Genomic DNA, 12,428 nt, shown 5'->3' with positions numbered 1-12,428 from the left:
CAAACCCTTTTTAGACATAAAAGGCTAACTATCCATAACCGGGCTAGAGACGGGAATTTAGAAAGACATATTGAAGAAAATACAGCAAGTAAAATGGTTGAATGTGGAATGCATGTGTGAAAAACGAAAGTTAACTAACGGAGAGTTTTTATCGGGATTGAGAGCTTCGCCCTTCTCTTTCAAGCAAGGGAGAGTGTCACGTGCTCTTTCCTCCAAAAACACAACTCTCTTAACTAAAAATAAAGTAAAGGCAAAGAGAAGATAAGCAAAGTGCTAGATTTTTATATATTTGAGTAAGTAGAAAATGACTAAGTACAAATGGAAACAAAACAAAGCTTAATAAAAGAATGTAAAGTGCTCGGGATTTAAAAACCAAAAGCAACTAATGAAAGCAACTCAAAAGTACTTAGAAAGCAACAAAGAAACACTAAAAATGATCAAGAGAAGGAAGCAAGGCTTGATGAATTTGGTGGAGAAGTTGCTGGAATTTATAGCTGTGCAGAATTGGTTAGGTAGGTCCTAAAACGGTGGTGAATCACCCATTTCCAACTCTTTTGACTGACCAAATCGTGCTCAAACTGATAGTGGAACACTTCTTCTACACGTATGCATCGGTTGGAACCACCAAAACGCATTGGACGACGCGTTTCATTAAGGGCAAAGTTGGAAGAAAAACTGTTTTCTGCAGGCTTCCCAGGCGCCTGGCGCCTCCCAGGTAGGTTTTTCCGTCTTTTCGCTTCTTTTGATTAATTTGCACTCCCAAATGGTCCTAAAATGTCATAAATACAACATAAGCCATCCACAAACCATAGTATATGAATTTTGCATGAATTGGAACTCAAACGATCGAGAAAAAGTCCGAAACAAAGCTGAAACATAGTAAAAATAGCATCTAAAACCTTCTTTTTACGCATGTAAACAAGCGTAATCAAGGGCTACTTACGGAGTATATCTTATATACTCACCCCCCCTCTACAATTATTGTTTCAGGCGAAGGATTCGTTGGCGACCATGGTGATGAGACGGAGGAGACATGACGAGCGAGGACCATAGGCTGCGTAGTTACTTTTGCTTAGCTTAGGTTTAGATGGTTAAGACCTTACGGTTTGGTCATTAAACTATTTGTTCTTATTTGAATAATTGGGAGGTTCCCACTCGTTGTCTACTTTATTTCGGAACAGGTGTTTATTTTAGTTTTACACCATTCATTGAGTTTACCTAGTTGGAACAATGAAGTTGCCTCATGATGTTGTCCACGGATGATGTTTGATTTATATTATATAGAGTTGATTCATTGGTAAATTGATGAGAGTTGAAGCTTTATTTTATATAATCATTTCACAGGGAGTTGTCATCTCGTGTTTGGTGTTAAGTTTAGACAGGTGAGTAGTTAACGTGACGTAGAAGTGTGTGGGAAATTCTGGGGGCGTTACTAACTCTCCTTGTTCTTATTGAGACAGCTTAATCCTGATTCCTTGAGCATTAGGATGCACTGGCAGTAATGCTTTTCCACTTCTCAATGTGAGAGCCTTAGGCTGCTCTTCGCCATCCCGCTTTGGCCGCTTTGGCACCTCAGTATCACTGGGTACTGCTCCATAGGGTATACTCTTCAAATCTGTTCCTAACTTGCAAAATTGCATTTCAAGATTCCTCAACGATTCTGCCTGACTTTGCACCGCGACATCGTTCTTTTCCATATACTTCTTCATCAAATTCTCAGACGATGCGAATGACCCTTTTGATTGCGAGCAACGTGTCGTTTGCTGATGATTATTCAATGATATCCTCTTCGAGATGTTGAAAGCTTCAATATAAGGTTTTGCTAGCAATGTGCCATTTTCTGATGCATTGGTGACCAGGCGTGTGGCGTCATTAAACCCATGCTGGTAAGTCTCTATCGGGATACAGCGAGGGATTATATGGTGGGGGCATTTTTGCAAAAGCCTTTTAAACCGCTCCTACGACTCACTAACTGACTCCCTAGCAAATTACTTCAAGTTGTCGATCTCACTTCGATATTTAGTGTTCTTGCTCGGTGGGAAGTACTTCATTAAGAAGTTCTCGGCCAGATTGTTCCAGCTTGTAATCGACCCGGAATGGAATGACTTCAACCAAGTCCTCGCTTCGTCTCTAAGTGAATAGGGAACAACTTGAGCTGTAGCACCTCATTGCTACATCCTTCATCCTTAAACGAATTGCAAACTTCCACGAAAAACTTCAGGTGTAAATGTGGGTCCTTAATAGCATGTCCATTGAACTGTCCCACTGTTTGGAGCATCTAAAACATTATTAGCTTTAGTTCAAATTTGGGAGCTGCGATTTCCAGTTCAGTAATAACTGGGTGCATTGTAAAATGTCGGAGCCGTATATTACCTGATCTCTCTATTGATGTCATCTACCAGTAGAACAACATTGAAAGGGGCACTGCTGCCTCAGGGTCAGTAGAAACGGGAACCCCATCTACTATTTCCTCAATCTTCACATTCAGCGGTATAGGTTGGTGCTGGGGTAGGTTAGGTGGATTCATAATTGTTGTAGCCTAGCCTATGCTTTGTTCTCTTCGATTCCTATGGAATGTGCATTCTATTTCGTGATCTTATAATGTACTCCATGCTTTCGAAATTGTTCGCGCACCTACAACCCACAACAATGCGAGAAAGAGAAAATTCAATTAAGCTTCGTATCCTCAAACATTATGGCCTCGAAAAAAAGCAACTAAGTCTCCGACAGCGGTGCCAAAAACTTGTTCTGTCCTCACAATCGTGATATATACAAGTGCAAGCGTACACTATATATGTCGATTGTAGTACGAACAAGGTCGAATCCACAGAGACTAATGGTAATATTTTAAACTATGTTTGGAGATACCAAAAGTGCAAGGAAATGATAAAATAACAATGGCAGTGCACAAACAGTACAAGAAAATATCATAAACAAAAGCAATAAACAAATCCAACAGTGAACACACTATTAAATGTTGATAACAAAGAAAAGTTTTGCACAGAACAGCAAAAAAGGGGTTTAAAAGATATCGATAAGTGGGCGAGATTAACATGCTTTCACTAAATCTCAACCTTTACTCTAGCACGAAATCACTCGACACGGTTCCCTTTCGAGACACCCAAACATGAATACCCACAACTCCCGTTGCTAGATTCCCAAGCGATGAAAACGAGTTCTAAACATGATTGGGGGACCTCATTCATAAGTATCCACGAACCTACTAGAAAAAAAGTAGCTAATGACAAAGAGAGCAAGTCAACTACCTATAAGCCTCCCGGTCATACAGAAGCCAACATACTAAAGAATGTGACCAACAATGTTCAGTAAGATGAAGGAAATATGCACAACTATATCTAATAACGAAATAAAGACAGCTAAAGTTTCGGTTGTTCAGTAGTTACAGCAATTAAATCTCCCTTAAAATCGACTTTAGTTCATGGGGGAAGGGAAAACAAAAGGGGTAAAGAAAATACACAACCCATTTTAGAGAAATACAGAAAAATGCAGATAGAGACAACAACACGTGATAGCAGCATAAACTCCTCCTTGTCGTCTGCCCTCCTCCTAAAAATGGTGAGATTCCTCTCCCTTGCCTTCTCTGACACTATGGAATGTTCTCTATTGGGAGCTGTGTGTGTCGGCTATGGTATTTTGTCCCTTTTATATCGGGTCCCAATTTTAGGGCACCCAGCTGGTAATTGTATGGGCATGGTAAAATATCCCATGTTATGAGATAGTTACCACACTATGAATCCATGCTCCAGAGATTGTTTGCTGTAGCTCATTTATGCTCTGTCTTGAACACGCTTCACCACTCCTTTATGAGCTCAACACTTTCTTCATGACCTTGTCTCCAATTTCCAAACATGCACATAAAAGCCAATAATAGGAGAATTCAACACTATTTTAGGCCAAACCATTCAAGACATGAGACTTTAGCTCAGAATTCAGTTTCTAATATTATTCACGATGTTTATGAGCCATAATGGACACACATTAGCAATGATTAGTACAAACTTCCCAAAATTTAACTAGAATAACTCTCTTTTGGAGAATTATCACTCCCTCCATCTACCAGTACCCGGTGTGTGAGCACATGGTCGATGTCCGTGACAATTACGAGTGCGACATTGTGTGACTGGAGCTGGACGTCGGCCTCTCGCCCATGAAGATCGCGATCGATCCTGGTTCGATTGTTCTTGTAGTTAAAACCTCCAACGTCCCTTGTCCATTTCGGGCTTGCCAGACCAAGCCCTTTCGCTTGTTTCCGAAATAACCCCTCGCCGGGCCTTTGCTGATAAAAAGGATGGCCTGTGGGCGCTCGTCCTTTTTAGGAAACTTTGGCTTTCGGTGACTCCGGTCGTTGTTGTACTTCCGCTAAGGATGTCCACACTCAAATCCGTCACCCACGAACTTTTTCACGTACCCTCTCTACACTAGAGACTCGATCTGATCCTTGAGGTCAGGACGATCGGCGGTGTCGTGTCCGTGATTCCTTTGCAATTTACAATACTTGCCCTTGTATTTCTTGGCAGTGTAATGCCCCACAATTTCACTACGAAAAATGGGGTACCTTGGCAATAATAACTATTCACCCCCTTCTATTTCCATTAAGAGACATAAACAAAAGGTCTGTGATGTGTCTATCACAATCGAATCCTAGAAATGCGTATTTGCCTCAGTGGCTAATAACCCAAATAAGAAAGCAACGAACCCTAAGAACGCATACTTGCCTCACTGGCTGATAATCCATATACAATAAAAATAAAAATAAAAACACAGTTATTCGTTCCTACAAATCCAAAATACACCATAGGTCCAACTACTAAAAGTAATCAGCACATGTAACAACTCATCCAAAAAAGTATGAATTAAAGGAGAACGTCTCATGAAACAACCAAACCTAGTACATCACTAGCAATAAGTTACTAACGTCACTAGCAATGAAACCACAACCCGCTATTCTATACAAAAACGCAGCTAGTGGTCCTTCCTCGGTCAAACCTCCTCCGCGTCATCACCACGGTTGAAGGTCATGTTTACCCCTGAAACAATCAACGTAGAAGGGGGGTGAGTATATAAAACACTCAGTAAGTAGCCCTCACCACACAACCACCAAACAACATGCTCACAATTACGGCGACATTATATTCAATAATTAAAGAAACAAACATCGAAAATTTGTTAACAGTAAGTTGACATCCAACCCTTCATCCAAACCTCAAGACTCCCGTGACTTTGATTTGCACGACCCACTAGTCCTCAACCCCCCATCAATAAACCACTCGTACTAAACCTTGAGTTAGTGCTCCAAGTTTAGCTCTTCAAGGCGTGTCAGTCCTTGACATTTATCCCCAAGGTACCGACATATCTCTTCTGAAGCTTGGTAATCGATCTTGCCATTTATCCCCAAGGTCTTGGACTGTGCATCGGTCCTTGACATTTATTCCCAAGGTACCGACATCTCTACTCTGAAGTTTGGTACTCGACCTTGCCATTTATCCCCAAGGTATTGGACTATGCATCGGTTCTTGGCCACCACCACGTAAAGAACCAACACTTAACCTCCATTAGTCTCATCATACCGACCCCCGACCCTTTGTACCCGTAGCCTCGACACTCCTCTCCACCAGAACTGGTGTATCGACCCCCGACCTTTTGTACCCGGAGCATCGACACCCCACGCAGACGTCTCAGACCCCGACCGTCTACTCACGGGGCCCTAACACTCACCCACATCCTAGCCGTAACAAACCAACACTGACGTTCCCATTCCTAGTTTTCAACAGGGGTTACAGCTCACACTATCACATCCTACTAATCCCAACAACCTCTACAACAAAGAAAATCCAACATGCTTATAACTAGATAATTGTAACTACAATCAGTCTTCTCATCATGTCAGACATTCTACTCACACGATTAACAGAACACGCCACTTTCTACCGTACAACAGATGAAACATGACCATCGTATTTCAGTCAACAAGTATAATGTATGCCATATATACATAGTTCATCTCAAACGAATCCCCAGCAACTTGTACATATTATTCAACTAGGGATGAACTTAAGAGACCATTCAACATATTCGGGAACATTGGCACAGCAGTCACACATAGAAACATAAAATCCAACAGTTACTTCACAGAGTTCTAAACAGTCCCAACTAACAAAACGCAGCAACAACAAACAACCTGTTGGGTGTGTTGCCCTAAACTCGTGGTTTGTATTTTGTAAAAACAAATGTCTATTTAATAAAGTCTTATTCAATAAATTTGTTGTTGAATCATAGCTTTGCATTGTCCAAAATCCAATAAATTAAACATCCAAGGTTATTTATGATGTAATCGGGACAGTATATATATTGAGTATATAGTTGATATACGGGGTATATATTTGATATACCCCTAATATATAAATGGATAATGTCCCGTGAATAACCTAAAGGGTCTATAGTATATGGATAAGGCTGGGTACCTTATCCTGGCAACACTATGGATACGGTCCGCTCTGTAAAGGTTACAGAGGACTCGATTCAGGTCGTTCGTATGGAGACATGCGAGTGGGGGTATCCTATACAATGAATTTGTATTAGACCGGACTGCGAAATAGGCAATCTTTAGTTGTAACACCGTTAACTAATAGATTGCCATTTCTTAGGATGACCAGGCAACTTATTCTCAATCCTGAGTGAGTTATGGACTCCTGCCCGTGAGGGCTCGTTCTTTGATCTGTATGGGTGAGAGTAGCCCAAGTCGCCAACTCAACATTCCTACCATTTTAAGGACGAGACCGAGTGGGGAGCTGGGAACATAACTTCACAATATGGAATTCACTCCTCCCCGACTTCAGGGAAGTAGGTGAGTGTTCCCTTAAATGCTGACTCCGAGACTTGAACAAGGGGCCCCACCCTCTCATTGGCCGAGAGGGACTTCCGGTTATTGGTTGGACCATAAGCGGGTTGTTCATTAGAGGAGCAGTGGTGTTTAAGGAGTAAGATGTAACTTCTAAGAAAGAACCCCTGGGACTCGAGGGTAACCTTACCTGAGAAACTATATCTTTCAAAAACTTAGCATAATTTGGCATCTGTTCTAGAGCATCTACTAATGGTATATTTATATGCAGTTGTTTTAAAATATCTAAAAATTTTCTAAACTGGGAATCATTATTTTTCTTAACTAATCTTTGTGGAAACGGGGGAGTAGGGGTAAAAGAAGGTTGTACCTGTGGAGGAACACTCGGGGTGTCCTCATTACCTTTTCTAATATTTTCTTTTTCTGGTGTTGTTGGATTTTCTGGTATCTTTACAATTGGTTCAGTGGACGGAATCTGTACATCTGTTGTTGGCATTGTTGGTCCATCATATGCCAGTCCACTCCTGAGGGTGATAGCTTTGCACTGTTCTTTCCCTTCTCGTTTTTGTAATTCAGTATGGCCTGGAAAAGAACCTTGTGGTCTATTCTTCAATTCATTGGCGAGCTGTCCCAATTGGGTCTCGAAATTCCTCATTGATGCCGCTTGGGATTGTATCACTGCGTCGGTTCGGGCCATGTACTCCTTCATCATATTCTCAAGATTTGAGTTGTTATTTTGAACTGGTGGAGTCTGTGTTCTCTGATTGTACTGCTGTTGCGGTGGTGGGATGTATTGCTGTGTAGGTGGAACATAGGGCTGCTTGTTCTGTTGGCTCTGCCCTTGATTAAAACCGCTCGAACCTCCTTGTCCTCCCCATGAGAAATTAGGGTGGTGCCTCCAACCTGGGTTGTAGGTGTTCGAATATGGGTTAAAGTTCCTATTGTTCCCATGTCCTACATAAAAAACAGAAGCAGGGTTATGTGGACAATTATCATAAATATGGTTTTCACTGCAAAATGAACAAATGAGATCGTTGACTTGGCAAACAGGGGCAGGAGTGCAATAATCCGACTGCACAGGTTGTATCGGCGTGGCTAATGGATTTTTTATTCCCAATGCCATCTCTTTTAGCCTCTGGTTCATTGTAACCATCTCTTTTTGCATCGAGGTCGCAATGTCCAGAGCCAAAACTCCAGCTGGATCTTGCTTCTTTGGTGCTGCCCTAGATCTTTGCGAACACCATAGTTCGTTGTGTGAAGCTAAGTCATTTAGGATGTCAACTATCTCGTTGAATGTCTTCTTTGTAAAGGCTCCGTTGGCAGCATTGTTTAGCATCATCTTAGTAGGATGATCTAAACCTCTAAAGAAATGTTCTATCGGATGCATGCCGGCAAGCCATGGTTCGGACATTTCCTGATTAGTTCTTTAAATCTCTCCCACGCCTCGTGAACAGGTTCACGATCATACTGTCTGAAGGAGATGATCTCCTCTCTGATATCAGCGTGGCGAGTAGGTGGGAAGAATTTTGTTAAGAACTTCTCCACTAACGACCCCCATGTGGTGATGGATCCCGGTGGAAATGCATTGAGCCATGTTCTAGCTTGGTCCTTCAAAGAAAATGGAAAAAGTGTTAGTCTCAGAGCATCGTCTGTTATACCAGGTAATCGAAATGCATTTGCAATTTGAATGAATGATTTCAGATGATCATGTGGATCCTCATGTTCCTGCCCTCCAAAATGTCCAATTGTCTGCAACATTTGGAACATCATTGGTTTAAGCTCAAAGTTTGCGTGGGCTGGAATAGGGTTGACTATCCCTGAATCAAAGTTCTGAAAAGCCGTGGCGGCATATTCTCGCATTGCCACGTCTCTGTTGTCCGCCATCTGGATATGGTTGAATTCATCATTTCTTGCATTGCCACGTCTCTGGGCGTTTATGCTGAACGCACGCACTAAGCGTGGTAACAATTATATAGATGCAAGCGCACACCTGTCAGAGTAATATAAAATGGATGGAGTATCCAAGTATCGATCCTCAAGGACTTCTAAATAATTTCCAAACTCTAAGTTTTAAAGAATAGTGAATGTTGAAATAAGTGATTCTTGTAAAATGGGAAGTGGTCACAAATAATGGTTTTGGATTTGGGATTTGGACTTATAATGATAAAACCTAGCCCGAACTACTTCAAGTTAGCCAACAAAGAATCAAGGACATGCTAAGGACAATATGCTTTTTACTTTAGAAACCAACGACTACGCTTCTCACTTGACTTATGTCTAAGCAAGTTCAAAGTCCTAAGACATTCCCTAATATGTCTATTATAAGATATATCTTAGTTTTAGGATGGAAATAGTCGCAACCTCGGGTTAAGGTCCTATGTCTAGGCTACTTAAGCGGAACCCTTATGTCTAAGGCGCTCCTCTCCTCGGTTTAACCACTCAACAATGCAAATAAGCAACCTTTTCAGTATTGACTTGTTAAGACTTACAGTGGCCTTCTCTAAATCCTAACTTTTTGGGAAAATATGTTGAGCAATGAATGAAAAGCAAAAACACTACTTCTTAGCAACCCTTTTTAAACATAAAAGGCTAACTTTCCATAACCAGTCTAGAGACGGGAATTTAGAAAGACATATTGAAGAAAATACAGCAAGTAAAATGGTTGAATGTGGAATGCATGTGTGAAAAACAAAAGTTAACTAACGGAGAGTTTTTATCGGGATTGAGAGCTTCGCCTTTCTCTTTCAAGCAAGGGGGAGTGTCACGTGCTCTTTCCTCCAAAAACACAACTCTCTTAACTAAAAATAAAGTAAAGGCAAAGGGAAGATAAGCAAAGTGCTGGATTTTTATATATTTGAATAAGTAGAAAATAACTAAGTACAAATGGAAACAAAACAAAGCTCAATAAAGGAATGTAAAGTACTCGGGATTTAAAAACCAAAAGCAACTAATGAAAGCAACTCAAAAGTACTTAGAAAGCAACAAAGAAACACTAAAAATGATCAAGAGAAGGAAGCAAGGCTTGATGAATTTGGTGGAGAAGTTGCTGGAATTTATAGCTGTGCAGAATTGGTTAGGTAGGTCCTAAAACGATGGTGAATCACCCATTTCCAACTCTTTTGACTGACCAAATCGTGCTCAAACTGATAGTGGAACACTTCTTCTACACGTATGCATCGGTTGGAACCACCAAAACGCATTGGAAGACGCGTTTCATTAAGGGCAAATTTGGAAGAAAACCAGTTTTTCTGCAGGCTTCCCAGGCGCCTGGCGCCTCCCATGATGGTTTTTCCGTCTTTTTGCTTCTTTTGATTAATTTACACTCCCAAATGGTCCTAAAATGTCATAAATACAATATAAGCCAACCACAAACAATAATATATGAATTTTGCATGAATTGGAACTCAAACGATCGAGAAAAATCCGAAACAAAGCTGAAACATTGTAAAAACAGCATCTAAAACCTTCTTTTTACGCATGTAAACAAGCGTAATCAGCTGGGTCCATGGCAATGCCCTCCCTAGTGACTATGTGGCCAAGGAAAGCCACTGTATCCAACCAAAACTCGCATTTTGAGAACTTCTATACAGACTGTTTCCCCTCAAGGCAATGAGGACCTGTCGCGGATGCCCTTCGTGCTGCTCTGCTGTCTTGGAGTAGATCAGAATGTCGTCGATAAACACAATCACGAACGGGTCCAAAAATTCCTTAAAGACCCGTTTCATGAGGTCCATGAACACCGCATGGGCATTAGTGAGTCCAAAAGACATTACCGTAAACTCAAAATGTCCATACCTGGTTCTGAATGCTGTCTTTCGTATGTCGGCGTCTTTAATACTCAACTGGTGGTATCCCGAGTGTAAGTATATTTTTTAGAACACCCTTGCTCCCTTCAGTTGGTCAAAGAGGTCATCGATGTGAGGGAGGGAGCACCTATTCCTTGTCGTCACCTTGTTCAACTTCGGTAGTCCACGCAAAGTCGCATATAGCCATCCTTCTTTTTCACAAAAAGCACTGGAGCACCCCAAGGAGACACACTCGGGCGAATGAAACCCTTGTCTAAAAGCTCCTCTAGCTGTGTCTTAAGATCCTTAAGTTCTGCCGGAGCCAAACGGTACAGTGCCTTCGAGATGGGGACTGTCCCGGGCAACAAATCAATGCAAAAATCCAGTTCGCGAACCGAGGGTAGGCTTGGGAGATCTTCAAGGAACACATCCGGGAACTCCTTGACCATGTGAACGGAGCCCAAACTGGGTGTAGTCTTACTAGTGTCAAGGACACTTAATAAATAACCCCAAGCACCACACCGTAAGAGGTGCCTTGCCTTTAGTGCCGAGGCTGTCCTTGGTGCTCCACCCATAACTCCTTTAAACGTGAAGCCCTGACCAGAAGGTAGTTGGAAGAAAACTTCCCTCTTTGCACAATTAATGTTGGCCTGGTGGGTAGCCAGCCAATCCATGCCCAAAATAACGTCAATATCTTGCATGCCAGTTGGATCAAACTTGCCCCAAGGGTCTGGCTACCGAAGGATAACTCGCCTGCTTTCACTACTTGACTAGCAATCATCACCGACCCCGATGGCGTAGATACCGACAACAAAAAACCTAACGGCTCTAGTTCGAGGTTTACTTGACGAACAAACGTGGTGGAAATAAATGTGTGACTTGACCCCGAATCGAACAATATGTAAGCAGGCACATTATGGACTAAGACCGTACCTGAAAGTTAATACAAGGACAAAGATATAACCCCACATGCAATACCCAATAACCCCTAGTATGAAGGAAATACCTGTGACAACAACTTCTGCATTTGCCGCTTCTTTGCGGGTAAGTGCGAAAACACGAGCATTCTGGTTACCCCCCTGCGTAGAGACAGTGGAGGGGGCCTTCTGACCTAACCTCTGTGTATTCGAGGCCGACATGGGACACTCCCTGGCAAAATGCCCTTCTCTCCCGCACTTGAAGCAGACCTTGGTTCCCGTCCAACACTGCCCTATATGTGTTTTTTGATAGGAATAGCACACTAGTAGCATGCTCTGCTGCTGAGCCTGGCGCTGAGGTGCTCTAAATGGCTGGTCGGCGTAATTTGGAGGGACCTTCCTCTTCACACCCGAAGACGAACCAACTTTCATTAGAGGTTGGGCCTTGCTAGAGATGTCCTTGTCCATAATTAAGGCGCCCTTAATTGCTTCCGCATAGGAAGCGGGTCGTTGAAGATCCACTGGTCCTCTGATCCCCTTGCGTAAACCTTTAACAAACTTCTTGATTTTCACTGACTCGGTGGGGATTAATTCCAGAGCAAAGCAGGAGAGCTCCGTAAACTTCCTTTCATATTGCGCTACCGTCAAGATCCCCTAGGTGAGGTGGAGAAACTCTGCTTTTTTCGTATCCTTCACTGTCTATGGAAAAAAATAGTCATACAACAAGTCCTTGAACCTTGCCCACGTGATCGGTACGTTAACGTGGTCTTCTGCCGCTGCTACTGAGTCCCACCAATTTAGGGCCTCGCCCCTCAACATAAAGACTGCACCCTTAACCTTGAACTGGTCCCCACAACCTAGGTACGC

General features: G+C 42.2%; 1 non-coding gene across 1 annotated transcript; it reads left to right on the top strand.

Annotated features, from left to right (window-relative positions):
• Positions 1–8,252: 8,252 nt before the first annotated feature.
• Positions 8,253–8,359, top strand: LOC148210373 (small nucleolar RNA R71). The gene has a single exon (XR_015792511.1). It is a non-coding gene; the product is annotated as a small nucleolar RNA R71 (small nucleolar RNA).
• The last annotated feature ends 4,069 nt before the right edge of the window (positions 8,360–12,428 follow it).

Source organism: Momordica charantia (genome assembly GCF_013281855.1).
Source record: "Momordica charantia cultivar OHB3-1 chromosome 7 unlocalized genomic scaffold, Mcharantia_2.0 BLBB01000007.1, whole genome shotgun sequence".
Lineage (NCBI taxonomy): Eukaryota > Viridiplantae > Streptophyta > Magnoliopsida > Cucurbitales > Cucurbitaceae > Momordica > Momordica charantia.
This window is presented reverse-complemented; position numbering and strand designations above follow the sequence as displayed.